The sequence below is a fragment of the Pongo abelii genome, chromosome 19 (assembly GCF_028885655.2).
Source record: "Pongo abelii isolate AG06213 chromosome 19, NHGRI_mPonAbe1-v2.0_pri, whole genome shotgun sequence".
Taxonomy (NCBI): Eukaryota; Metazoa; Chordata; class Mammalia; order Primates; family Hominidae; genus Pongo; species Pongo abelii.
In genome coordinates, this window is record NC_072004.2 from 54,772,574 (window position 1) to 54,799,776 (window position 27,203).

At 38.9% G+C, this 27,203-nt stretch overlaps 1 protein-coding gene across 12 annotated transcripts in view; it reads left to right on the forward strand.

The window, feature by feature from the left end:
- Nucleotides 1–27,203, forward strand: part of BCAS3 (BCAS3 microtubule associated cell migration factor) — a 703,083-nt gene that overhangs the window by 451,601 nt on the left and 224,279 nt on the right. The window lies entirely within an intron of this gene.

Consider the following 27,203-nt stretch of genomic DNA (forward strand, 5'->3'; position numbering starts at 1 on the left):
TTGATAAAAATACAGTCCTAGTGACCATAGAACAAGGCAGATGGAATTCTCTCAGAATGCAAAGAAAGGTAAAATTTGTTGTCGATTAGAGAAAGTTTTATGGAAAAAAATGCCGTTTGAGCTAGAATTTGAGGAATATGTGGAATTTTGGCAGGTGAAGATTGAGGAAAGGGATACCTACTGTCAAGACACAAAGTGATATGACCGGGCACAGTGGCTCACGCCTGTAATCCCAGTACTTTGGGAGGCTGAGGTGGATGGGCCACTTGAGGTCAGGAGTTCGAGGTCAGACTGGCCAATATAGTGAAACCCCATCTCTACTAAAAATACAAAAAAATTAGCTGGGTGTGGTGGTACATTCCTGTAAACCCAGCTACTCAGGAGGCTGAGGCAGGAGAATCGCTGGAACCCAGAAGGTGGAGGTTGCAGTGAGTCAGGATCACACCACTGCACTCCAGCCTGGGTGACAGAGCAAGACTCCATCTCAAAAAAAGGAACAGAGTCACCAAGACATACACATACTGGACCAATTTGGGAAAGTACGGAAGTTTGCTTTGAATATATAGCAAAGGATATGTGAGGGATAGCTGTGGAATATCCAACTGTCAAGGAAGGTTAGGACCAGACTCTGAAAGTAGAGTGCTGGTGGGAGATGTGGAACAGGGGACAAGAGATGGAAGGTTTTGAGTTGGGGAAAAGTATTCCGGCAGCAGGATTGAAACATTAAAGAAAAGTAACCCTGTTAAGTGGTTATCACAATCAAACATTTACCAAGTAATCACAGCAAGTGAATTCAATTTGTAAAGTCATGTAAAAGTTGCTTATCTCTCCACTTTTTTTTTTTTCTGGAGAAGCAGCACTCTGGCATTTTGCCATCTTAGTATGGCCTTTATATAACTTTGGAATTCAAAAGAAAAGAGAAAACTCTCTTTGTAAAGTCAATTAAAAGCTAATTGTTTGTGATTTTTTAAGTTAATATATATTTACATAGTTTATAGTTCTTACATAAAACTTTCATGTTCTTTTCCTTATAAAATGACTCTAACTTTGGGCACATTACAGATTGTAATGTAGTGGATTGATGGTACATGATTTAAAAGAAATCTTGTACTAATCTGCAAGTATCCTGAAAAATGTTAAGTAAGGAAAAAGCATGCCTCCCTGTGCTCTTTGTCCATTTGAGTGTTTTTTTTTCCCCCAAAAGTATAATAGTGAAATGGAGCAGGCATGAAGCCCGTGAGAGATCATTGCTACCACTTCTACTTTTCATTATCATGTCTCTTTATCCTGATTCACCTGTACAGCGGGACTAGGCTGGTTCATTTCAACACAGTAAATAGAGTATTTATCCTCTATTGCCCTCAAAACTTACACAAATACATAAATGTTACATTCTTCAACAAGGGGCCTTTACATTCATATGTAGGGCATTTGATTGCTTAAATGTTGAAACAATTATAAAGAAGTTAAATTAGGTTGGGCATAGGGGTTCATGCCTGTAATCCCAGCATGTTGGGAGGCCAAAGTGGGAGGACCGCTTGAGACCAGGAATTTGAGACCAGCCTGGGCAACATACCAAGACTCTGTCTACAAAAAAAGTGTTAAAAGTAACCACGTATAGTAGCAGAAGCCCATATTCCCAGCTACTTGGGAGGCTGAGGTGGAAGGATTCCTTGAGCCCAGGAGTTCGAGACTGCAGTGAGTTATGATCACACCACAGCACTCCAGCCTGGGTGACAGAGCGAGACCCTGTCTCAAAAAATAAAAGTTGAATCACCCACGTTTTAGATTATGAGCTTATTAAAACTTAAACAGGCTGGGCATGGTGGCTCACACCTGTAATCCCAGCTCTTTGAGAGGCTGAGGCGGGCGGATCATGAGGTCAAGAGATCAAGACCATCCTGGCCAACATGGTGAAACCCCATCTCTACTAAAAATACAAAAATTAGCTGGGTGTGGTGGCGCATGCCTGTAGTCCCAACTACTCAGGAAGCTGAGGCAGGAGAATCGCTTGAACCCTGGAGGCGGAGGTTGCAGTGAGCCGAGATCACACCACTGCACTCCAGCCTGGTGACAGAGCAAGACCCCACCTCAAGAAAAAAAAAAAAAAAAAGTTAAACAGTTATACAGAGATACTCCAATTCTTGAAAGAAGTTTGTTGAGGATAAGATTTATTTAAATGGAGTAGTTTTACTCTTATTTCCACTCTCATTTTCTCCTTTTCCCCAGATATATATACCTTCTCATTATTGGTGTTTATTACATGTAAGATTCTCTTGTTTACTTTTTTTTTTTAATGAGCTAAGTTTATTATTAAGGTACTTGGCTATGTACTGTATATACCTCATCTCATTCAATCTTGTTGACAGTCTGTTAGGTAATTGTTATTATTTCCATTTTAGAGATGAGGAGACAAAGACTTAAAAAGGTTATTTGCCCAGTTAGTAATTGGCAGAGCCAAATTTAAACCCAGATCTGTACAATTGAAGCTGATGTCTTAACTACTATAGTACAGTGGCTTCCTTGATGCTAGATGATGTAACCCCAGTTTTGGTAATGCAGGAATACTGATCCAATCCAAAGTGGATGTTTGCATGGAGGAGTCAGAGAATTTTAAGAATGAAAGGGTACATGGAAGCCATCAGCCCTCATGTAAAACAAAAGTCCTGTGTATCTGATAAATGTTCTCTGTTTAACTAGATTTGTATAGTGCCCTGGGAGTACTAGTTAGCTTTAGTAACAACATTCTGGGGCAGGGGAGGGTGGGGGAACGTATCATCAGAAAAAATGGATTTGTGGATATAGAGGTGAAGGCAGGAAGAGGCAGTCATATAGAATGATGTGCTTGGAAGATCTCTGCCTTTTCATGTACTGCATCTGACAAAAATGGATTTGATGACATCTGGGATTTGCTTCAAAATAATAGAGGAGGAGGGAAGTGGATTTGGATTTGGATGGGACGGGATTGGCCTGGTTTGATGGTTGTTGGGGTTGTATGATGGATGCATGGGTTTTATTATATTTTTCTATTTTGATGTATGTTCAAAATTCTCCATAATAAAATGTTTTTAAAAGTTATTTGAAAGTACTGTTTCCATGATTTTATAGTGGTCAGATTATGTATATGTTTTCTTATCCAAAATTCTCTTGGTTTTTCTCAGAAGCTTTTTCTTCTAGCATTTGTTCCCTTTTAGAATCTCCCTCACCTCTCTTTCTGATTATTTATTAAAAGAACTCAATTTTTTCAGTGCTGAAGGAGAAGTTAACTATCAAATGCTCATATAGCTACAGTGTTGGGATAATTTATCTAATTTTTCTTATGAGTAAGTTCTCTTTGACTTTATTTTTGAACTCAACTTGCTTGCATTGTTCTTGTTAGTAAAAAACATTGCTAGGATGTACTTAGTAATTGGAGTCAGCTGCACTTAAGACTGTTCAGCCAGACTGTTATTTTAGCCTTCACTAGTAGGGTTTTTAACACCAGTTTGACCTTACTTTGAAACATTCTCAAAATACCATACTTTAATATCAATTTATATACTTTCATATTAAGGCAGGGCCGGGTCCCTCAGGAAAAAAATAATGAAATTTTTACTTCCCACAAATGTAGAATAAAGGTAGATATTCTGATTTTGTTTTTTAAAGAAAAATAGAGGTAAAGACTCTAAAATTTTTCTTTGGTCAGGACATAATGCTTGCAAATACATTCTAAAGTTAAAGTGTAAGTCGGCCAGGCATGGTGGCTCACGCCTGTAATCCCAACACTTTGGGAGGCTGAGGCGGGTGGATCACCTGAGGTCAAGATTCGAGACCAGCTGGCCAATATGGCGAAACCCCACCTCTACTAAAAATACAAAAATCAGCCAGGCATGGTGGCGCGTGCATGTAATCCCAGGTACTAGGGAGGCTGAGACAGGAGAATCACTGAAACCTGGGAGGCAGAGGCTGTAGTGAGCCGAGATCGTGCCACTGCATTCTAGCCTGGGCAACAGAGCAAGGCTCTGTCTCAAAAAAAAATAATAATAAAATAAATAAATAAAGTATAAGTCACAGAAAGATAGGACACCTACAAATTAGGGGTGCTGGTTTCATTGGCCTGTGTGTCCTACCATTGCTTTGGGATAGAGACTGAATCCTCAGTGTGAAGCACCAAGTAGATGGTGATTATTCATGAAATCAGAATTTTTTTCCTGAAATACTGAATTCCCATAACTTATGCAAATTACATTTTAGGCAAGTAATGCTCAAATTTTCTGTAAGTGTTCTGAAAATAAGTTTTAAGTTTCTGTTCATTTCATAGGAGGACAGTTGACTCCTTTCTACTCTTTTTTTTGCCATTGTCCCTATTTTTTGCCACTGGTAAACTCCTGCCTAGAGGAATGCCAGAGGCAGAATAAATTTTGGAGTATAGATTTTTTTTTTAGGAGGGTTATAGTATCCTGAAGACTTCGTTTCTTTCTCTGAAGACACAACTATCAGCAAATCCATATAAGGCAAGTGACTCCCTACCATCTCTTCCAAGTCTTCTACATGTATGTCTAGATACTGTGACAGATCCAGTGCCTGTGAAGACCTGGAACATTTCAGACAATCACACAGATGTTTTCTTATGCTATATATAGGAATTAAGCAAGTGTTTCATAATGAAGTGTCCCTCCAAGCATTCTCTATTTTCTGGTAATGCAAAACTGTTAGACATCCAGTAAGCAGCCCTTTTTAGGTCTAAAATGTTGACTACTTTATCTGAAATGTTTGGCCTAATATTTTTTATAAAATCTCTGTGAAAGTTTGAAAATTTATAATTGTTGATCCTCAATAGTCAAAAAAACTAGTCATTTAACAACACAATATTTCTCTGTGTGTTCTTGAGCGTGTATTTAAGTTAGCTTTAGTTAACCCTTTATTTTCTGGACTTCTTCAAGTCAGCTCTTAGAATTGTTTTTATGGGTTGCTGAGGAAGCTAAAGGTCAAAGATATTTTCTTAGTCAGTTGATTTACCTCAAAGAATTACTTCATGTAGATTAACTGAAATAATGATACTGCTAAGATTCGCAGATTAAGATCATTATAGCATTTGAGTAGGCCCTCAGTGACAAATTGCTCTAAACCTGTTTGGCTCAGCACCATAAGGTTTAAAACATAAAAATATAAAAGTGCTTAAAATTTTCTTTCTGTTTCCTTATCAGAAATATTCATTTAGACCATAACAACTGTTAGAACAAGATAACAACTCCAGGCCAGCTGTCAAATGTTTACCATTATCAAAACTCTCCCTGGAGGGAGATGCAACTTTGGCTCGCCTCACCGGCAGTAATTTAATTTTTCCTTCATTCTGACTCGGAAATGGCAGCATTTTTCAAAGCTTCCTCCCACTGATGGCTGAAATTTTCCTTGTGAAATGATTTCCACCAGTCTTGAATCTTTCTTGTTTCTGCCGTCTTCACCTTTGCTGATGGTTCTGCAACTCATCACCAGCTATGCAAACTGACAGTTCACATCCTGGGGCAGCAGCGGGGTCTGGCCTGCAGAAAGGAGCAGCCTGACCAAATTTACGCTCACAAGATCTCTTAATTCACAAAAGCATTTGCTCTAGTTCCTGTTCTCTGCTGCAGGGGCTACGGAGAGGGAGTGGGGGTTGGGGGAGGACCATTGGGAGAATGTTCTGAGGAGAAGAGAGGCTCTCTTCACACTCTACTGAGTACACAGACTTTGGAGATGAAAAACAGACGGAGAGAGGCATTTCCAACCATCTTGCTGATCTGTGCAGGAGTTCATTGAACTGTACAGCATAGCACCAGACCCTTGTGTCATTTAATGTTACTTCAAAAAATTATTCTTAAATGTTCAGCACAAATATCCCTCCCATTTTTACTTAAGCTGAAAAAGAATATAAAAATTAAAGAGAAATTAAAAATCTAAGTCTTGCAGTGAGAATGACCAGAAATCATTTTCCTCTCTGGGGGGTTCCTGTTTAATATGAAAGTCCTCTTAACAAGCGTGGACAGAGGAAGTTTTAGGTTTGATTTGAACTTCATGTACATGACATATTTCATTTTTTTTTCTTCCCTCACAAATTTCAACCCAGGCCACTTGTTTGCAGAGACTGCCAAACCTTCCATTGCTGCTTCCAAGATAATCCTGGAATCTGAGATTACCTTTTATCCTCTTGATGGACCATGTTGTTATTTTTGTCCTTTTCCCTGCAGCTCTTCTGCTTTGCTGGGGAGGACTCATCCCCCTATGCATGATCTACCCCCAGATAGCTGACACAGTACTTGTTCACAAGGTTACTTACCGTTTTTTTTTTGTTTTGTTTTTTTTGGTTTTTTTTTTGAGACAGTTTCACGCTGTGGCCCAGGCTGAAATGTAGGGATGTGATCACGGCCCACTGCAACCTCCACCTCCTGGGCTGAAGCGATCCTCCCACCTCCGTCTCCTGAGTAGCTGGGATTATAGGCTCAAGCCACTACACCCAGCTGATTTTTTTTTTTTTTTTTTTTTGTATTTTTTGTAGAGACAGGGTTTTACCATGTTGCCCAGGCTGGTCTCGAACTCCTGCGTTCAGGAATCCATCCCCCTCGGCCTCCTAAAGTGCTTGGATTACAGGTGTGAGCCACTACATCCAGCCAAGGTCGCTCACTTGTGTACCAGTTTGGGTCACTCTGAAAATTGCTTTGAAATACTTATTGTTTAAAATGACTGAGCTGTGAGGAGTGTTTCTGCCCTCTCCCCACAACCCTCAAATATCTAAAACAACCTAATCAAATTGGTAGTTTGTTTTCATGGCTTTCAAAATGGAACTAAAATTAAAGTAAAAATGATAGAATCTTGACCTAGAGTGGCAGATTTGAATTCTAGGCTTTGCTGGTCCACTGATGATGTTCATTTTCTTTCCTTGTGACTCTTATAATCAGGGTAAAAAGACGAGATTGTAGGTGATAACACAATCCATTCAGAATGTATGACTTTGCTGAATTGAGGTTGATCTTTAAGTGTGAGTAAAATGTTATGCAAATTGGTAGTTTAAATAATATTTCAGAGGGGAACATGCACTTGCTAGAGAAAATGAAAATATTTCAAACCCACTTAGTTTTTTTTAATGGAAGATGTTTCCTTTTTTTAATTTTTTTTTGAGACAGGGTCTTGCTGTGTTGCCCAGGCTGGAGTGCAGTGGCGTGATCATGGCTTACTGCAGCCTCGACCTCCCAGGCTCAAGCAACCCTCCCACCTCAGCCTCCCGAGTAGTTGGGACTATAGGAGCATGCCACCATGCCTGGCTAATTTTTTTTTTTGAGACAGAGTCTCACTCTGTTGTCCAAGCTGGAGTGCAGTGGTGTGATCTCGGCTCACTGCAACCTCCACCTTTCAGGTTCAAGTGATCCTCATGCCTCAGCCTCCTGAGGACCTGGGACTACAGGCACATGCCACCACACCCAGCTAATTTTTTGTATTTTTAGTAGAGACGGGGTTTCTCCATGTTGGTCAGGCTGGTCTCAAACTCCTGACCTCAGGTAATCCGCCTGCCTCAGCCTCCCAAAGTGCTGGGATTACAGGCGTGAGCCACCACACCTGGCCATACCTGGCTAATTTTTGGTTTCGGTTTTGTAGAGAGGGGGTTTCGCCAGGTTGCCCAGGCTGGTCTTGAACTGCTGAGCTTAATCAATCTATCCACCTCAGCCTCTGAAAATGCTGGGATTACAGGTGTGCACCATTGCACCTGGGCCAACAGGTGTTTCTTATATCAAAGTAGAGCTAATAGATTTCTGTTTCTCAAAAAGTGTTCTCAAGTATAACTCACCTGCTTCCTTGTTTCAGACTGGCCATTTCCCTAATTGCCTGAATTAGCGGTGTTTTTATATTCTCAATAAAGCTTTGGGGAATACATACCTTAGAAATGTATAAGTTGGGGTGGGGCACCGTGGCTCACGCCTGTAATCCCAGCACTTCGGGAGGCTGAGGCGGATGGATCACCTGAGGTTGGGAGTTCAAGACCAGCCTTACCAACATGGAGAAACCCCATCTCTACTAAAAATACTAAATTAGCCAGGCGTGGTGGTGCATGCCTGTAATCCCAGCTACTCGGGAGGCTGAGGCACGAGGATCGCTTGAACCCGGGAGGCGGAGGTTGCAGTGAGCCGAGATCATGCCATTGCACTCCAATCTGGGAAACAAGAGTGAAACTCTGTCTCAAAAAAAAAAAGAAAAGAAATGTATAGGTTGGTTGGGAATGCAGATACCAATACAAGATACAGTATGTGCTAAATTCCACAAGGAACATTGTTGAAAGTAAGTGCTATAGGAATTTTAGATAAGTAGAGACACTCAGAAGGTTTAGAAAACTGTGTGTGTGTGTAATTTATATTAATACATCTCACACACACACAGAAGTTTTTGTATTATTTCCAGAGCTTGATATATTCTCTGCCCATAAAATGTTTAGCTGATATGTCTGTGAAACCTCCCTCAAATTTGGAGCCAACTCATTTTATTTGGTGTAGTAGCTCATATAATAGTTACCTTTTATTGAGTACTTACTATGTACCAAACATTATGTGCCAGACACTGTTCCAAACACTGTGTTAAACCACTTCATGGAACGTTCCAAAACTCAGAGGCTACACTGGCTGGATTTAAGTGGTGGGGGTTATACAGCAAATTACCTACATTTAAAGTTGCTGCTGCCGTTTCATTCCATGTTGCCAACTGCAGAAATGTGGGCTCGGTGTTCCCAGACTTTCCATTTAGTCAAAAGAGACAGGAAATTCACATTTTTATGGATATTTCCTGATTTTTTAAACACTATAGGCTAACTGAAACAGTTTGTGGCTTTTGCATTGTATGTTCCACTCCATTTTATCCTCATAACATCCCTACAAGATAGGTGTAATTATTTGTATTTGCCCACTCTCAACACAGATAATACAGAGCAAAAGTAGAAATCTATTGCAGGTCTGTCTCCCTCCAAAAACTATGTTGTTATTGCGCTTCCTCCTCTGCTTCCCTAAACTCATGAAGGTGGTACTGTTGGCAAAAAAATGTGCTGTTTGGTTAAAGCCAGGCCCTTAACAAAATTATCAAACGGCATGGTAGTGTATCACAGAGTGCCATTTTCCAGAAAACAGTTATTTATGGCTTTGGGAAAATTAATTATAACATGAAGATAATGATAACTGCAAATATCAAACAAAAGCTCTGTTGACTTTGCTACAGATTTTTTATTTCAACCCCATGGTACTTCTAGAAAAGGCACACAAATACTCTAAATTGTTAACAGAGTTCTTCAGGTTTCTCAAAGAGTGGCAAAAATATTAGTGGCAATTTTACAAAGCCTGACCTTGCCAGAAAGAGATATCAGTAGTTCTCAGGGTCTACTAAATATTTAATCACTTTTATTAAAATTCTAAATGAACTTAGACACCTTGAGGAGTTAATGCACCTCCACAAACCTGCTTTCAGCTGGTAAGATCAGGCCCATTATTATTATTATGTACAGCTGTAAAAAGCTGGTTCCATAGCATAAATTGCGAAATACTTAGGCCAGAAGATTATTCAAGAAGAATTGTATTGCTTGTTCAGTTATATATTTTGATCTTTATAGCTAGTAGTTTTTTTTCTCATGAGAGTTGGGGATTAACCTTGCTTTTAATGTAAAAAGTATATCAGTGAGGGTAAAAATAGAAAATGAAAATAGATTTTTAATGGCAACTTTGGCTCTTAGCATTAATTTCACATGCATTTTTCATTCTGAACTTTTAAACAGTTTTGAGAAACATATGAGAGATTTGTGAACAGGGGCAAGGGAGGGTCAAATGTATCAAATCCTTGGATTCCAGCAAATGTAGGATTTGTGGAAGAGCAGAGAAGCACACATGTGTTGGGAATGTAAATTAAAATAAAACCCCACTTTGTGAAGGCTTTGAAAAGAGAGTGCACCCTGTTATGGCAAATGTCTGAGGCGTTTGTCTTCTTAATAAATTAACCAAATATTAAAATAAACATTACTTTTATCAGTCTGCATTTTTCCTCTCTGGATGAAAGTGTTTCAGGAAAAATCATAAAAGAATCTATGGTAGCTCAGAGAGGTTAAACTCAACAGTTGTTTTCTTTGAAGTCTCTGGCCATGAGGTTAATTGCCAAAACTGCTTGTGGAAAAGGTGGTAACAATTTAACAAGACTGTACAACTGCAGAGACTTAGATGAATATCAGGTGTTTGCAGATGTTTTTTCCTAACAGGAAAGGGGGTGGGGAGGAGAGGCGGAACAGAATGAGAAACGGGGGAAGAGAGAGGCCTGAATAAAGTCCCAACTAAACAGCCAATAATTCTTTGTTTGCTTAGCCAATCATCCTGTAATTGGCCAGGAGGTTAATAGGAGTCTATTGATTGGTCAGGAAGATTGCTTACTGTGGCTATTTTTACAGTATGCTCCCAGACAGAAGACTGCAATTACTGGAGCTCTCATTCCCACTCTTTAGGGCCATGGCTGCTCTGATTTATGAAACCCGATCAGGTTGCTGTTGGCAGTTTATGTTTTAAGTGTTGCCTTCTGGGTCTTTGCTGCTTATGGGTCACTGTGCTATTTCTCATCATTTATTGTGGTCATTTGAATAGGTAAGCTTATTTATGACTTACTGAAGTAGGAATACATTAAAAATAATAACCACCACCCACGTGCACTGAAAAGTGGGAACCATCCTACAAGATGTGTGACAGAGCTCTGCTTGTTCTAGAAACAGAGATTCTGCTACCAGTATAGTTTACAAAAGACCAGGAAATACAATAATAAAGCCCTTCCTTTCTCTGTCTTCAAGAGACATGATTCTCAACTCTCCTCATTAATTCCTAATTGATTACACTTAGATTTGCTTTTGTATAACTTCTCATAATTAGATTTGGTTGCTGGTATGTTAGAGTTAGGAAACTGAGGCCAAGCTGTAAATGTCTTTAACCCCCAGATTGCTTTTGGAACTTGTGACAGGGCTCTTCTAACTTAACCCATCCTGACCTGGTCTTGACCTTAGCATTACTAATAAGGTACTTACCTCATCATTTCGTTTCTCACTTACTGAACGTGACTATAAATCCTCCAGTTAACTCAAGATTTTGGTTTTCCACACTTTTGCAAACCTTCTTTTGTAGTTCCCTGGGAGCCCAGTTGAAGGGGAGTAAATCTTTAATGCTGATAAGGCCCTGGAGCCACAGATTTCTGTGTAGCCACATCTAGACAACTGAATTTCACTTACACTTCCAACTTCTCATTTAAAGCTACAATGACCACAACTACTGCAATTACTGTTACTGCTACTACTACTGCTATTACAGGTTGGCCATCCCAAATCCAAAAATCTGAAATCTGGAATGCTCCAAAATTCAAAACTTTTTTGAGTGAGTGCCAATATTACACTCTAAGGTAATGTTCATTGGAGGATTTTCGATCTTCAGATGAGGGATTCTCAACCAGTAAGTATATAATGCAAATATTCTAAAATCTGAAAAAATTCAAAATTTAAAGCACTCCTGGTCCCAAGCATTTCGGATAAGGGATAATCAACCTATACCACTACCTCCTCCTCCTGTTTTTTCCTACTTTTTTTTTTTTTTAACCTGTTAAGGTCTTCCGCAAATTCCTGCATTGCTTCTAATCTAAACATCTCTTTCATTCAACATTTTTTTTTTTTGAGATAGGGTTTCACTCTGTCACCCAGACTGGGGTACAGTGGCACAATCATGACTCACTGCAGCCTCAACTTCCCTGGCTCAAGCGATCCTTCCAGTCTCCCAAGTAGCTGATACTGACTAGCACGCCCAGCAAATTTTTAGATTTTTGGCAGAAACAAGTTCTCGCCATTTTACCCAGACTGGTCTTGAATTCCTGGGCTCAAGTGAGCCTCCTGCCTTGGCCCCCCAAAGTGCTGGGATTACAAGCGTGAGCCACTGCACCTGGCCAACATCTATGTTTTGAATGACTGCTGTATGCCAGGTGCTCTTGGCAAGGTCTCTGGATACAGTGTTGATGAGATAGACCACAGGCTTTTCATGCCAATACTCCTCCTGCAAACGTGAATGTTCCTAAAATGCACCAGACTTACTGTAAGAAGTATGGCAAGCACCAGCTCCACATAGTGACACAGTACCAGAAGGGCAAGGATTCTCTGTGTGCCCAGGGAAAGTGGTTTTATGATAGGAAGGACAGTGGCTTACAGTAGTATGTCTGGAGTTGGTTCCTTCCAGTTGGTTCATGGTCTCGCTGACTTCAAGAATGAAGCCGCGGACCTTGGCAGTGAGTGTTAGAGCTCTTAAAGATGGCACGGACCCAAAGAGTGAGCAGTAGCAAGGTTTATTGTGAAGATTGAAAGAACAAAGCTTTCACAGCGTGGGAGGGGACCCAAGCGGGTTGCCGCTGCTGGCTGGGGTGGCCAGCTTTTATTCCCTTATTTGTCCCCTCTTGTGTTCTGTTTTTGTCCTATCAGAGTGCCCTTTTTTCAATCCTCCCTGCAGTTAGCTACTTTTAGGATCCTGCTGATTGGTGCGTTTTACAGATCAATGATTGGTGCATTTTACAGAGTGCTGATTGGTGCATTTTATAATCCTCTTGTAAGACAGAAAAGTTCTCCAAGTCCCCCCTCGACCCAGGAAGTCCAGATGGCTTCACCTCTCAGTAGGCAGACTGAGCCTATTTTTCTAGGAAAGGGTTAAAACTAGGAAGAAAATAGTGCTAAGGCTTGAACATGTTGAGCCCAACCTCAGATCTAAGAGAATGCTGGTAGAGGAGGTAAGAAGAGAAGAATGGGCCAAATGATCCAGTTCTAAGTTTCAATCTTTATATTATTAATATTATTATAAAGATAATAAAGTCTTAAGGTTATCTTCTAAAAAAATACCCCCACACTGCAGATTCCTGATCATTCTCCTTCCTCAAAGGACCCTTTTAGTTTGGTGAGTATACCTCTCTCCACAAATCAGCGAAAGATGTGCTTACCCCAACTGGGGCAAAGGATCTAAAACAGCTTCCCGGAGATTTATTTTTCTGTAAGGGAATCCCTTATTGTTAAACTGTTATTTTTGTACTGCCTGAACTTGGATATAATGCTTTTTCTACTTCCTTCTTTTGAAAGAAATTTTCTATCATCCTATACTAACTTACAGTTTTTCTTGTCCTCCTGAGCTTGCTGCAGCTCAAAAGAACCTTCATAATTTACTCCCCTGTCTGTCAGTAGAAGCTGGAACTCCCTTTCTCTTACCATAGCTTCTGTAAATAAGAGAAGTGGCCTTTTGCTGCCTGTCTCCCATTATCTCACTTTAGAAGTCTATTCTGGTGGTAATCTCACCTTTTATGAGAGTGTTTTCAACTATTGTAACTAACTTGTTGTTCCCATAATACAATGTTGTAGGACAGTGCTAATCTGACTTGTCCTTCAGTGTGGTAATTATGGGCCAAGTAAAGTAAAATGTTAGTTGCTAAGTCTTCAGTGGGGTACTCTACCACCAGTTCCACTAGACTTTGAGAATATCATTCCTGCCTTTCTGCCTGGTTCACGTCTAGGCAAGATTACCTCTTTTTCTCTGTTTTCTTACTATTTTAATAATTGTTTTTACTATGAATATCGCCAGGAAAGAGATGACTTTGCACTTAAAAGATGCTAACCACATAATCTCTCCAACCTCACCAAACCCCCAGTGTAAGGTAGCATCTCCTATTTAATTTGGAATTCATAAGAGAAGTTAGTTTGTTACTTTTAAATGGACTACAGTTTCTTTATCGTCTGCTTTACCATAATCCAAAAATTTCAGAACCCCAGAGGAAGGTCCTTAAGATTCATTATCTCTACCATTGTATGCCGTTAGAATCCTTGTATCATGTATCATTTTTTTTTCTTGTTTTTTGGTTTGTTTTGCTAAACTTTGCTGTTTACCTCATTATCAACTTTTGTATCAGAACTCAACAGCAGTCATATTAGGATTCTTTAGTAACAGCGATGTGTGCACTTTTATCTTCGCATTTAGGGGTGAAATCTGCCACTGTTTTCCAAATGAATTAACAACCAACCAACAACCACACACAAAAAAGGAATAATTCATGTTCTGACACTAGCCAGCTTAAAGGTCTCATTGTTTTAGTATCCTTTCACTGTTGGTAAAGAAATTAAGAGAATGGAGAAAACAGCAATCCATTGGTTTAGTGAAGGGAAGCAAGGTTGAGGGGGTAAATGTGATGTTCATCCCCCCACTGCCACTTTGTTCTCCTGAAGGACCTTTCCTTTAGATATTTGTCTCACTGCCTTCCTTCAGTTTGTTTTCTTTTCCCTTGTTTTGTTTTGAACCAGTGTGTCCTTTGAGGAAGGAAGGAAGGAAGGGAAGGAAGAAGGAAAGGAGGAGAGAAGAAAACTCGTAATACAGCAAAGATTGTGAACTGAGAGTTGGGGCAAATGCAATATTTGGTGATGTAACTATTTCTAAACCTTTGTGTGCTGACCCAGCTTTGACACAGTCACCGTTTTTTGGAACAACTCGGAGGGATTTTCTTTGCGAAATTCTGTGATTTCAGTTTTCATAGTTTCAGGACTAAATTGCCAGCACAAGCTTTTTTTTTTTTTTTTTTTTTGAGACAGGGTCTCCTTCTGTTGCCCAGGCTGGAGTGAAGTGGTGGGATCACAGCTCACTGCAGCCTAGACCTCCTGGGCTCAAGCAGTCCTCCCAACTCAGCCACCCCAGTAGCTGGGACCACAGTGTGCACCACCACACCTGACTAATTTTTTTACTTTTAATTTTTTTCTACAGATGAGATCTCCCTACATTGCCCAGGCTGGTCTCAAACTCCTGAGCTTAAGCGACCCTCCCCACATGGGTCTCCTGAAGTACTGGGATTACAGGCATGAGCCACCACGCCCAGCCTCAGAGAGATTTTGTTCTTGAGAACTAAAACATGACTTGTGTTAATCATCAGAATATTTATTTAATGTGTTTAATGTAAAAAGGAATTAAATTTATTGTAAATGAAGGCACTAAATTTATTTTTACTCTTAAATTACAATGTTGAAGTATCCTTTTGATCAAATGCAACTGGTTTTTTTTTTTTTGGTGGGGGGTGTTTGGCTTGCAAAAGATAAATCATTTCAGAAATGTTTTCCTATTTGCACTTTTTCTTGAAATTTTCTTTTGAGTATGGAAAAGTGATCAACAAACAATACAGAGAATTTTTAATGAGACATCTCAGGCATCGTGGAAGGCTCTTGCCTGAGTCACTTATGTGATGACCTCAACAAACCCATTTTATTGTACAATGAAAAAAGTGTACAAAGCTTACATATGATATTTTTTTTAATTTTCTTCCTGCCAGAGCATGGATTAAAGAAACTTTAGTAAAGAGTAAAAAATTTTAAGACACACAGTTTGATATGAATTTTGGCAAAAGTTATCAGAGACAAATACTAGTGGGCCAACGAAAACACTGTATTTATAGGAAAATTTGAATTGGGGCAATAAATATGTCCTGAGGCTTTGGCGGCATCATAAAGTATTGGTGCTTTATTTTTTGTGATTTATTGTTTTATCAACAGAAGTGAGCACTTGTGTTCAGAAAAGGATAATTCACACTTAAATCTTGTTTTTATTTAATCAAGCTTAAATTACAGGTTAGAGTGGTAGCAAAAAAAAAAAGTCTAATATTTAGTTTGAATCTTAAATTTGCCACCCAGAGCTGCTCTCTCTAGGAGCGAACCTCTCTGGTATTTGTCAGTAAACAACAGAGAGATACAGGCTCCCAGATAACAGGCATTTGGTAAACTGGTGACAGTCATACAACCGAGAATGTTAAAATGACTTCAGCTCTTTCTAGCTTCATTATGTCAGCCTGGCAGATCACATATGGCATTATGGAAATCAGCAAATGAAAACCATATTGATCAGCGTTGAGAACAAATGTAAAAAAGGTGGTCTCAGGGAGGAGCAGAGAAGAAGAATGCTTTCCTGGTCAACCTGATAGGCCCTTGTTAAGGCCTTTTAATCATTTATTAACGTAACCCTCCTTCTTCCCTCTCCACTCAGATTACCTCAGCCACAGAGCATCCTGCTCCATTTATCTTTTAATGCTTCCTTTATTTAATTTATTTTTAAGCTCTAAGTTATACTCTTATTTCAGAATTGAGTTTTACTTTTCATGGTATTGTTTTAAGTGACTTAAATGACTTTTCCCAACAAGCTCACCAGGCATTCAAAGGAAGAAAAGCATTTGCTGAGATTCACCTATCAGCAAATAATTTACTCGGTATGCACCACAAACAAACGCAGAGAGACAGACAGTCAGCCAGACACATTAAACAAAAAAAAGAAAAGTAAAATCTGAGTTGTTACTAAGCCTAATTCTCTAGTTAAAGTTTGGGTCAATGTATTCATTTTAGTCTTCTTTTCAGGGATTGGAATTGAGCCTGGTAAAATTCCTTAGGTCTAAAACTGGAATCTCAGGCACCTTCTCTTTCCCTCTTCATTTTCTGAGTTCAGGAGAAAGGCGGAGTTTTGTTTTATCTTGTTTCTTTTTGGGGAAACTTAGAGTAATATTTGGTCTGCCAAAATGAGATAGAGAAATGGAAATACGTGCTTTGTGAAGGATCCTGTTTTCCTTGAGTTTCCTTACCCGAAATGGTCTCTTTGGTTTTGTAGGTTCAGACTGAGGTTGGAACGGGCTTGCTTCTCTCTCTCACCTCCCTACCCAACCCTGCCTCCCCTTTTATTTTTATGTCGAGTTTCATCATTTGGTAAGAAATTTCAGAGGGATTTTTAAATATGAAACCGTGTCTTTTTGTAGTTGATGAGTAACCTATGGATGTGAATCCTTGGAATCCTAATTGGCACATAACAATAATTGTTTCTATCCTGCTATAAACCATAAGTAACTCTTAAAAAAATTCACATGCACACAAAAAATCTGCAGTGTGGATATAAGTTAATGCCCTGAAGCTGGTACATACAAACCAACTCAACGATGGACTCCTTTATGAATGATTTAGGTAATTGACACAATTTAACATTTGCAATTATTTTTCCTTTGAGACAACACTTAAAAAAACAAATTCTACAACATTTAAACAGTTGAGGCATCAGTTTCCTATAAATTTAGTATTGAATTTCAAAATACGTATTTGTTTTAAAAAGCAAATGTGGTTAATCTCGAAATCATTGAACTTTCTCTTTGCTCTGGACTCCTTGTCTGAGGCTGTTTGGGATGGATTAATTTTAACTTTTCTTTCCTGTTTCTTTGTTTTCCCAGTGCATCTGGGGGAAATAACTCTGGTTGATTTGGATATCAAAAGATGTACAATGTTAAGATCTAATTTATCAAAATAGAATTCAATAATTTTATTCATTTTGGCTCTCCCTTGAGACTCCAAAGATATATTCAATAATATATTTGAAAAATCCAGGTATAAAAATCTCTTCTATCTTTTCTTCATCTTATATACTCCCTGATTTCTAAGTACTTTTCCTCTTAGACTCATATTACTATCCCACTTTCCTTTCTGGGCTCTACATCAAACAGTGTAGGAATTACAGCAGGAGTGCTATCTGTGGAAGACTTACTCCCCTTGTTTGTTGCAGAAGAGCAGAACATTAAACAGTGAGTGGACTATGCAGAAACGCTCTCCCTCTCCGGTTTTTTCTCCCTCCCTGCCTCTTTTTTTTTTTCTTTCTTGCCTCTCCTTCTCTTCCTCTCTTTCTCTCTCTCTTCCCCCCCACCCCCATTCCCAATGGGAGTGTTGTTTATAGAGCATTATAATTTATAACTGAAGAGAGTGGATTTAATTTCAGTGGAGAGGCTCGCCAGCAGGGCGCCAGCCTGCAATCATATGAATCAGCAAGCTGCAAACTCTATTGAATGGAAAGTATTATCGCTGGCCACAAACAGACACTGTTTCTCCTAAACAACTCCCTTGGTGCAGGAAGACCTTGTCTTCATTCATCTATTTTACATATCTACTTCTGTTTTAATTTTGCCATTTCCTAAAAGTGTTTTCTGTTTTAGATTGCAACTTTTCTCTAACTACCTTATTTCCTGATGCAATATTGAAAACTGCTATTGTATATTTCTGACTGATTTGATAGCTCTTTTTTCCTTATTCTTTACCATGTATGACTAGTTTTCTGTTTGCTTCTCCTTCCTATATGCAACTCTTTTTTTTTATGAGACCTGTTAAACCTGCCAAAAGACTAACCATTAGCATTAATATTGTAAAATGCTAGTCAGTTTGGATCACCTCAAGTTTTATTTAATCATGGATATTTTGTTTATACTCTGACGTTTTTTCTACATTCATGGAAAGATTTATTTTGCTGTCTTGCAAACATCTGGGAGATGATTTCTTATTCTTTACATGACCCATCAAATGTCTTGTAATGTCAGTACTTGTGCCTTTATACCACATTTTTCTCAAGTGTTTCAGTCATTTTTTTAGGAAAAGGGATAGAATATGTGCAGGACTTGTGGCTGGTATTTGTTTTTTGCTGTAACTCAAAATCACCTGCTTTAATGTAGCTGAACTAAATCTCTAGGTCATTCTAAAAATCAAGTTGCACCAACTTTGCTGATACCTTTTTAAGAAGTATTTTACTGAATTCATGTAGCTATTATAATTGTTGGGAATTTTGGTAGTGAATCTTTAACTGAGATTAGACAGATTGCATTACTCTTGCATCAAGTATCATGCTATCTTCATCCAGACTTTTAAATAATTTCAACACCTATGCCTTAACAATAAAATCCCAGTTGCACAAATAGCGGGTTAACTGATAATGATATTTCCTTAAAGGGAAAGAGGGATAGTACATGAGACAGTAAGGCAGCTCCGATAAAGGAATTTGATTTAGATTTCATTGGAAAGCCAGACTAGTCTGACTACATTTATTTAAAATAAAGGTCTTTAAAGATACTATCTGAAATGCAAAAATTAGCAGATAACAAAAGTGAACTTCTAATAACAAAACTTCTAATCAGAAATTTGATTAGAAGTTCATGTTTTGTCAGAAATAGATCCTTTTTGTTATATAAAAGGAAATTATTTATACATCAGCTTGCATATTTTCTTCACACAATTTAACATCAACAACTCAAAATATATGTAACCATAATTTTTCTCATTTCAAGCACAAACTTGTGAATCCATATATATTCATAAATTTTATCCTTTAAAGTGTGAGAATAGAGTTATAGTCTTCACTGTCTCAGCTAGGTTTTTCTTTTCTTTTTCCGTTTTGCCTTTGATTACTCCATAAGAATTACACATAGGAGCAGAAAATCAATATGTTTACTTCTGCTTATTTTCAAAATTGAATGTTGCTGTGGTTTGATATCAGAGACGGTATACCCAGTATCAGCTTTGAGAGATTTTGTTTGGTTTTAGTTTAAAATTCCTTGTGTGGGTGGATATTACCTCTGACAACAATTAACTATCAGTAAAAGTAAAATGTTCATTTTTTTCCCCCAAGAAGTAGTGTGTGAAATGAAGAAGAAAATTGTGAGATGATTTCAGGTGAACATCTTTCTAAATCCTTTCATTCAAACCATTTGGTAAGTCTGACCCAAGATATATGGATTTTTATTGAATTATTAAGATTACAAAAACTACAGGCAGCTATCTTCACACATATCTTCAGACAGTAATCTTGTGCATTTTTAACATCCTTGAGGAGGTGGGAGAACTATGTTGAAGTGCAGACATTTGATTAAGGTTGGAATGACTCAACAGTAGTGAAAACACCCTTGCCTTCATCTTTTCAGAGGCCTGGAGAGGGAGGCCCTTTGGCTTTTCACTTGAGTCCTGCCTTCTTTGTTTTTGTGTTTTGTTTTGTTTTTGCCTAAAAGATGTTCCTCTCTACCTGTAATGTAACATTCAAGAAAAATCTGGTTTATTTGTGCCTCATCTGATTAATTCCTATTTTCAAAATCTACCATAAGAACTCTCAAAATCCAATCCTAGAACAGATAAGTTGTGTTTGCCTGTGTATTCTCTGCAAAAGATTAGTTTCTTTAAATTTATACGCACAAGTTAATACCTTTGAGAATTTTCTGCAATTGAAGTAAAAGAAAAAATATGTGGTTGGTATCTTTGATTTTTTTTTTTTTTTGTAGTGACAGAGTCTTGCTGGTATCTTTGATTTAAATAAGAATATATATTGAAAATAGAACCATCTATAAATACATTTGTCCAAAATCTTTATATGCTACTAGATTCAAAGATATAAATTAAGTACAAGGAAGTCCCATTCACTAAAAAGTTGCTTTTTATCATTTAAAGCAGGGTGGTTATTTTTTTTTGCAGAATTTTTGCATGTTATAGTGACCTGACTTCCTAACATATTATCTGATTCCTTGATCAGAAAAATTTTATAAAAATAGTCTGAGTTAATTTTTTTTTTAATTTACTGAGTAACCTTGTAAAAGTCCCTCCACTAGTCATATAGTGAATATGTCACATTTAGGTAATTGCCATTGCTGTGCTTGACGGTTAATATACAGAATTTCCGAGCACTGATCTAATAAAACTTGCTGGGGCATCATGGCAGACAAGTATGTCTCCCCTCCCTGTGACTGTGCTCCTGCATGGTATGCTTGGCAAGCTTAGCAAAGCTTAAAAGTCAGCTGCATCTGTGTGATCCAACTTTGCTTTGACTGGGAGCAATTGAGTACACCATTTGTTTTTTCTAAATATCACAAAAATTGTATTTTCCATTTACTAGGGCCTTTTAAGAAAAAATGCCTAGGGCTGATGGTTTACCAACTTTTTTACCATCTATGCCTCCAAAATATAAAAAAGGTCATGGTCTTATTACTGATTGTAGTGGACCACACTATGGTCACTCTAGTTAAAACTGCGACCTTGAAGCGGGGGTTGGATAAGGAAGGCCCTACTTGTGGCAGCTTTCCTCCACATTTTGGAGCTTTGATGTGTTCCTGCAGCTGATATAAATGCAGGGAGGGGGTGTCAGGGAGAGGCAGCTGGCTGGCAGCGACAGATTAAAATATTTCTGACCCACAAATGTAACCAAATGCCCATATTTCTTCATTTAACATAATTAATACCTTGTATTTCCACTGACTTTGATAAAGTGGCCTTCCTCTTCCCATCCCATCCCCCTTCCCTGTGTCAACTTTGGGACGACTACATGAGATCTATAGTTAAAATACTCTGCAGATGATGAAGGATAGCATGTCTTAAAAAAGCTAACATAAAAGTCTCAATTAGGTTGTTGCCTAGCAGGAAGCTTATAACCACATTAAAATGGAAAAGTTATTTCATTTTTAGTATACTGTATTTCAGCAGCAAGAGTTGCAATCTGAGAGTAATATGAAACATTTTGGTTTGGCTGCCAAGTACATCCACATTTTGTTATAAATGTATAATTACAGGAAATATATGAAAAGTGTCAAATATTTCTTATCAAATATTGTTAAAGAGGTATTCTGGTTGCATTTGGAATTTAGAAAAGGCCTGGGATGGATTTTGATCATGTTACAAGGTCCACTTGTTGCATTTAATTTAAAGCAGTTGTCCCAATTTCATTACCACAGAGCATAGTGTTTTAAAATTTATTCTTTAAAAGACAGAGATAGTGGCACAAAATGTGCTGTGGGTTTAAGAAATATTTGATTGATCATGTGATTATATCAGTATCTTTTTTTGTTTTATTTTGCCTCAGTATACACATTTCTGAATGAAAAGATAGACGATGTCTTTATTTTAAACAATCTAGTGGTGGTTGAAGAGGCCATCTGGAAAGGTGATGTCAACGGAGGGTAGAGTGGTTGCTGGTGGAGGGGAGTAGCCAGCGCCCCTCCCCTCAGCACATGTACCAGCCCCCGCACTTCTAGTTTCATGGTGCCTGAGTTGCTGTCTGGTTGGTTGAACTCATTCTCCTCAGCTTATATTTAACTCATCGCTTGTTCTGGAAAAGTAGTAGTACTGCCTTCTCTGGCCTTTATAAACATGATTGCTGGACAAAGATGAGCAGCACGGATCTGCTGCGATGGTCAGAATTCAATTATATTACTCTCTCTGAGGCAAAAAGCACACATTTAATAACTAAATTGGATTCCTTCTACTAAGAAATCCTAAATTCGTGTTTAATAGCCACCTAAATGTAGAGCTGATTTATATTTATAGGCTGGTTGTAGATTTGGTTGATAGCATATAAAGTTTGATCTGTATGTGGATGGTTTTACTACCCCAAATGAAATGTACATATCCTGGTCCTGCACCATGTTTTTCTTCAGTAAAAATTGAAGATCTTTTATTGGGAAATATCCTGGGTAAGTAAACAGTGATTGCAATGTGTGTGGAGCCACGGTTCTTACAGGAGTGGGTGTGGTTCACATAGGAAGTGGGAGTCTAGTTAAGATTCCGATTCTCTGTGGGATGGGGATAGGTAGGGAATCATTTCTCAGGAGAAGGAGAGCTTGCAAATGGAAGGGGTGTTCCTGCCAGCTGGGTTTCTTTGCATTCCCAACAGAAGGATGTTTCATATGCATTTGCCTCTACAAGATAGTCTCATACCATAGATATAGAGAAAGGACAGGTATACACACCGTATTTTATTTGGAGATACCCTGACAGAATTTCTGCCTATCTTTTTTCCTGCTACGGTCTGTTGTACAGCAGCAAGACCAAGATGATTCCAGTAATAAGCCTTATTGGTATGGTTCACTGATTTTTTTGGACTCTGCATTTATTTTAGCAGACTTCCCCAATAACATTTTGCAGTTTTCAGCTTTTAGTTGTTGAAAACAAAAATAATAAGTAAACCAGTTCAGGGATATATTTCTGTTTCTGAAACTGATTCCATGTCATATTGCCCTCCTTGGGGAGGAGCAACGTCTCCAGCCGAGGCTGCAACCCGAGGAACCACTCCTGATGGAATATGAGAAAGAAAAGTGTATTATTTACATGCTTAATGTTTTGCCTTTTGTTATTATTTGGGACACTCAAGAGGACCAACATGACGTTAGAGCTTTTTACTTAATAAATTATATACATATATATCTTGCTTAAGTTTTATAGGTAATCCTGGAAGTTTAGTCTTACTTTGGGAAAAGATCAAGGCAACATTCTATTCACATTCATTCAGCAAATATTTGTTGAGCACCTATTATATGTCATAATAGTGAGTGCCTAGAATACATTTACCAGAGGAGATGTTGTTCCTATTAAATGAGTAAAACCCTGCAGCACACATGATAAATATTATTTTTAAAAAGTGGTTTTAAACCAGGCGTGGTGGCTCACGCCTGTAATCCCAGCGCCTTGGGAGGCTGAGGTGGGCAGATCACGAGGTCAGGAGATCGAGACCATCCTGGCTAACACGGTGAAACCCAGTCTCTACTAAAAATACAAAAAATTAGCCGGGCGTGGTGGTGGGCGCCTGTAGTCCCAGCTACTCGGGAGGTTGAGGCAGGAGAATGGTGTGAACCTGGGAGGCGCGGAGCTTGCAGTGAGCCGAGATCGCGCCACTGCACTCTAGCCTGGGTGACAGAGTAAGACTCCGTCTCAAAAAGAAAAAAAAAAAAAAAAGGTTTTTTCTATGCTAAAATTTAACAGATCAATTCTTCTCAACTATTAGGAGATAGGATGGTTTCTATTCTCTTAACACTTGAATGACCAAGATACTTTAGATCTGAAGTATAATTACAGTATGTTTTTCCAGGGCAGAGCTTCTCAGAGTCTTTATTTAACGGTTTCATTTCAGAGTCCTTTATGGAATGTAGATTAAGAAGTAGTAATATTCCATCTACCCAAAAGTCAAACAAACAAATTTTTTAAAAACTCAAATAGCCAGGCACGGTGGCTCACGCCTGTAATCCCAGCACTTTGGGAGGCCGAGGCGGGCAGATCACCTGAGGCTGGGAGTTCGAGACCATCCTGACCAACATGGAGAAACCCCGTCTCTACTAAAAATACAAAATTAGCCAGGCATGGTGGCGCATGCCTGTAATCCCAGCTACTCGGGAGTCTGAGCCAGGAGAATCGCTTGATTCTCCTCTGCCTCTGGGAGGCAGAGGTTGTGGTGAGCCAAGATTGCAACATCGCACTCCAGCCTAGGCAACAAGAACGAAACTCCGTCTCAAAAAAAAAAAAAAACCTCAAATAAATCAAAGATTTATTTGAAATGACCAGATTTTTGGGCACTGAAATCAGTGATAAAGACATGACTTTTTTTTTTTTTTGAAACAACAATACTGGGAAATTTATAAAGCCCTTAATAGAAAGTGATGAAAATACTATGGAATCATGTGTGTAGTAATTCCGAATCAATGGCAAGATGTTGAATTATCTTCTAAATTTTTAAAGAAATATTATATTCAGTGTAGTTTTTTATTAAACATGTGCTATGGTTTCAATATGTCCCCAAAGTTCATGTATTGGAAATTTAATCTCCAATGAAAAGGTGTTAAGAGGTGGGACCTTTAAGAGGTGATTAGGTCTGGGCATGGTAGCGCACACCTGTAATGCCAGCACTTTGGGTGGCCAAAGCAGGAGGACATTTGAGGACAGGAGTTAGAGACCAGCCTGGACAATATAGTGAGACCCCATCCCTACCAAAAAAAAGTCAACTAGATCATGAGGGTTCCACCCCCATGAATGAATTAATGCTGTTATCACAGGAGTAGGTTAGTTATTGCAGGAGTGGGCTGGTTATTGCAGAGTGGGATTCTGACTAAAGGGTGAGTTCAGTCCAATTTGCTTGCTCTGTCACATGCTTGCTTCTGCCTTCCATCGTCCACCATAGAATGACCCTTACCAGAGCCTGGTGTCATGCCCTTGGACTTCCCAGCCTCCAAAACTGAGCCAAATAAACCTTTGTTCTTTATAAATTACCCAGTCTGTGGTATTGTTATAGCAGCAGAAAATGGACTAAGACAGCATGCTTCATAATCTTCTAGTTCCTTATGAGTTAGTATCCACAAATGATGGGTAAGGTGCCTGTTCATTCATAAGAATGTTCTGTGAACCCCAACATGGTATTCATTTCCTGATTGGACCACTTTCCTGGTCCATTATGGAAAGGTGAACAAACAAACAAACAAAGCCCACATGGGCATTCAGATTGAACAGTGATGATCCTTAGTTGGTTCTCCATGGAGGTGGCTGTTAAAGAAGCAGAGTGCTTGACAGGCCTGCCTGGGAGAAGGCAAGCAGTAACAGTTTCTATCCATTCAATTCTTACTCCTTTTTTATGCCCTTTCCTTACCTAATAATTTCCCTAATTATCTGGTATATTTCAAAGGAAGCTCTGTTAGGACCAACAGCATGTAAATTAGACACTTTTCTCCCAAAAGGAGCCTTGGGATCCAAAGGAATTAGAATGAACTCACCAAAGAAGCCAGATCCTTTCCTAAAAGCGCACTTAACCTTAGTGCCCACCAATGTATATCCTGGCCACATATATTTGCAGTAGTATTATGCACTCTGAGGACATTTACATTCTTTTTTAAAAGTTATTCTACTTTTTTTAAAAAAAGTTTTAGGCTGGGCGCAGTGGCTAATGCCTGTAATCCCAACACTTTGGGAGGCTGAGGCGAGTGGATCAACTGAGGTTGGTAGTTCAAAACCAGCCTGACCAACATGGAGAAACCCCATCTCTACTAAAAATACAAAATTAGCCAGGCATGGTGGCGCATGCCTGTAATCCCAGCTACTCGGGAGGCTGAGGCAGGAGAATTGCTTCAACCTGGGAGGCGGAGGTTGCAGTGAGCCAAGATCGCACCATTGCACTCCAGCCTGGGCAACAAGAGTGAAACTCTGTCTCAAAAAACAAACAAACAAACAAACAAAAAAACCTTAAAAACCATTTTTTTAAAAAATACTAAAAAAGTTATTCTACTATTTTTTAAAAAGTTATTCTCTATGTTTAAAAAGTTATAATTTCTAGAGGACTCTTCACTTACGTTACCTGGATTAATACTTGAAAGAACTCAAAGAGGCAGGAATTACTATTTTATATTTTATAGATGAGTAAATGGAGGCTTAGAGATGTTAGGTTATTTCAGCATAGTTACTAAGTGATAGAGCTGGAAGTCAAACTGAGGTTTTGTAAATCTAAGTTTTGTCTTTCCACCAAGTGACACTACATAATTCTTATGATGGTAAGGACATAGCTAAAGTAGGTAATTGCTGCTTCAGCTTCTTGATGAATGAAGGAAACTGAATCTCATAAGTTTTTCCCCATAATTTCTAGTTTAGTCTTTGCAAAACAAAGCACCTCTCCCAGGATTCCTTTTGGCAGATTATCAACAAGCAAAATCTTTGAATTCCCTCATGGCATATTTTTTGTCCTATAAAGTATCTTATTTAACTGTGGCTTCATCACGGTCTTCCCTCCAAACTACTTACTAGTTAAAAGGCACTTTGCATCAGGCCCTTCTAGTAGCAAATAGCTCCATAAAGCATTTCCTTTTTCTTTCTTTTTCTAAACATTTTATTATTATTATTACTGTCTCTCTCTTTTTTTTTTTTTTTTGAGACAGAGTCTTGCTCTGTTTCCCAGGCTGAAATACAGTGGTGTGAGCTCAGCTCACTGCAACCTGTGTCTCCTGGGTTCAGGCAATTCTCTTGCCTCTGCCTCCCAAGTAGCTGGGATTACAGGCATGCACCACCACACCTGGCTGATTTTTGTGTTTTTAGTGCAGACGGGGTTTCACCGTGCTGGCCAGGCTGGTCTCAAACTCCTGACCTCAAGCGATCCGCCTGCCTTGCCCTCTCAAAGTGCTGGGATTACAGGCATGAGCCATTGCACCCAGCCTGAACTTTTTATTATTTTTTAATTTTTATTTTTAGAGACATCATCTCACTCTGTCGCACAGGCTGGAGTGTAGTGGCACAATCATAGATCACTGTGGCCTTCAATTCCTGGGGTGGAGTCATCCTCCCACTTCAGCCTCCTGATTAGTTGGGACTACAGGCATTTGCCACCATGACTGGCTAATTTTGTTGTTGTTGTTGTTGTTGTTGTTGTTGTTGTAGAGATGGAATCTCACTACTCACTACTCCATCTCTACAACAACGTGGAGACCCAGGCTGGTCTCCAACTCCTGGGCTCAAGCGATCCTCCCACCTTGGCCTTCCAAAGTGCTGGGATTACAGGCATGAGCTACCACGCCCAGCCAAGCACTTCCTTAAAGAATCTTATTTATTTTGTGAAATAGGTAAATATTTATTGAAT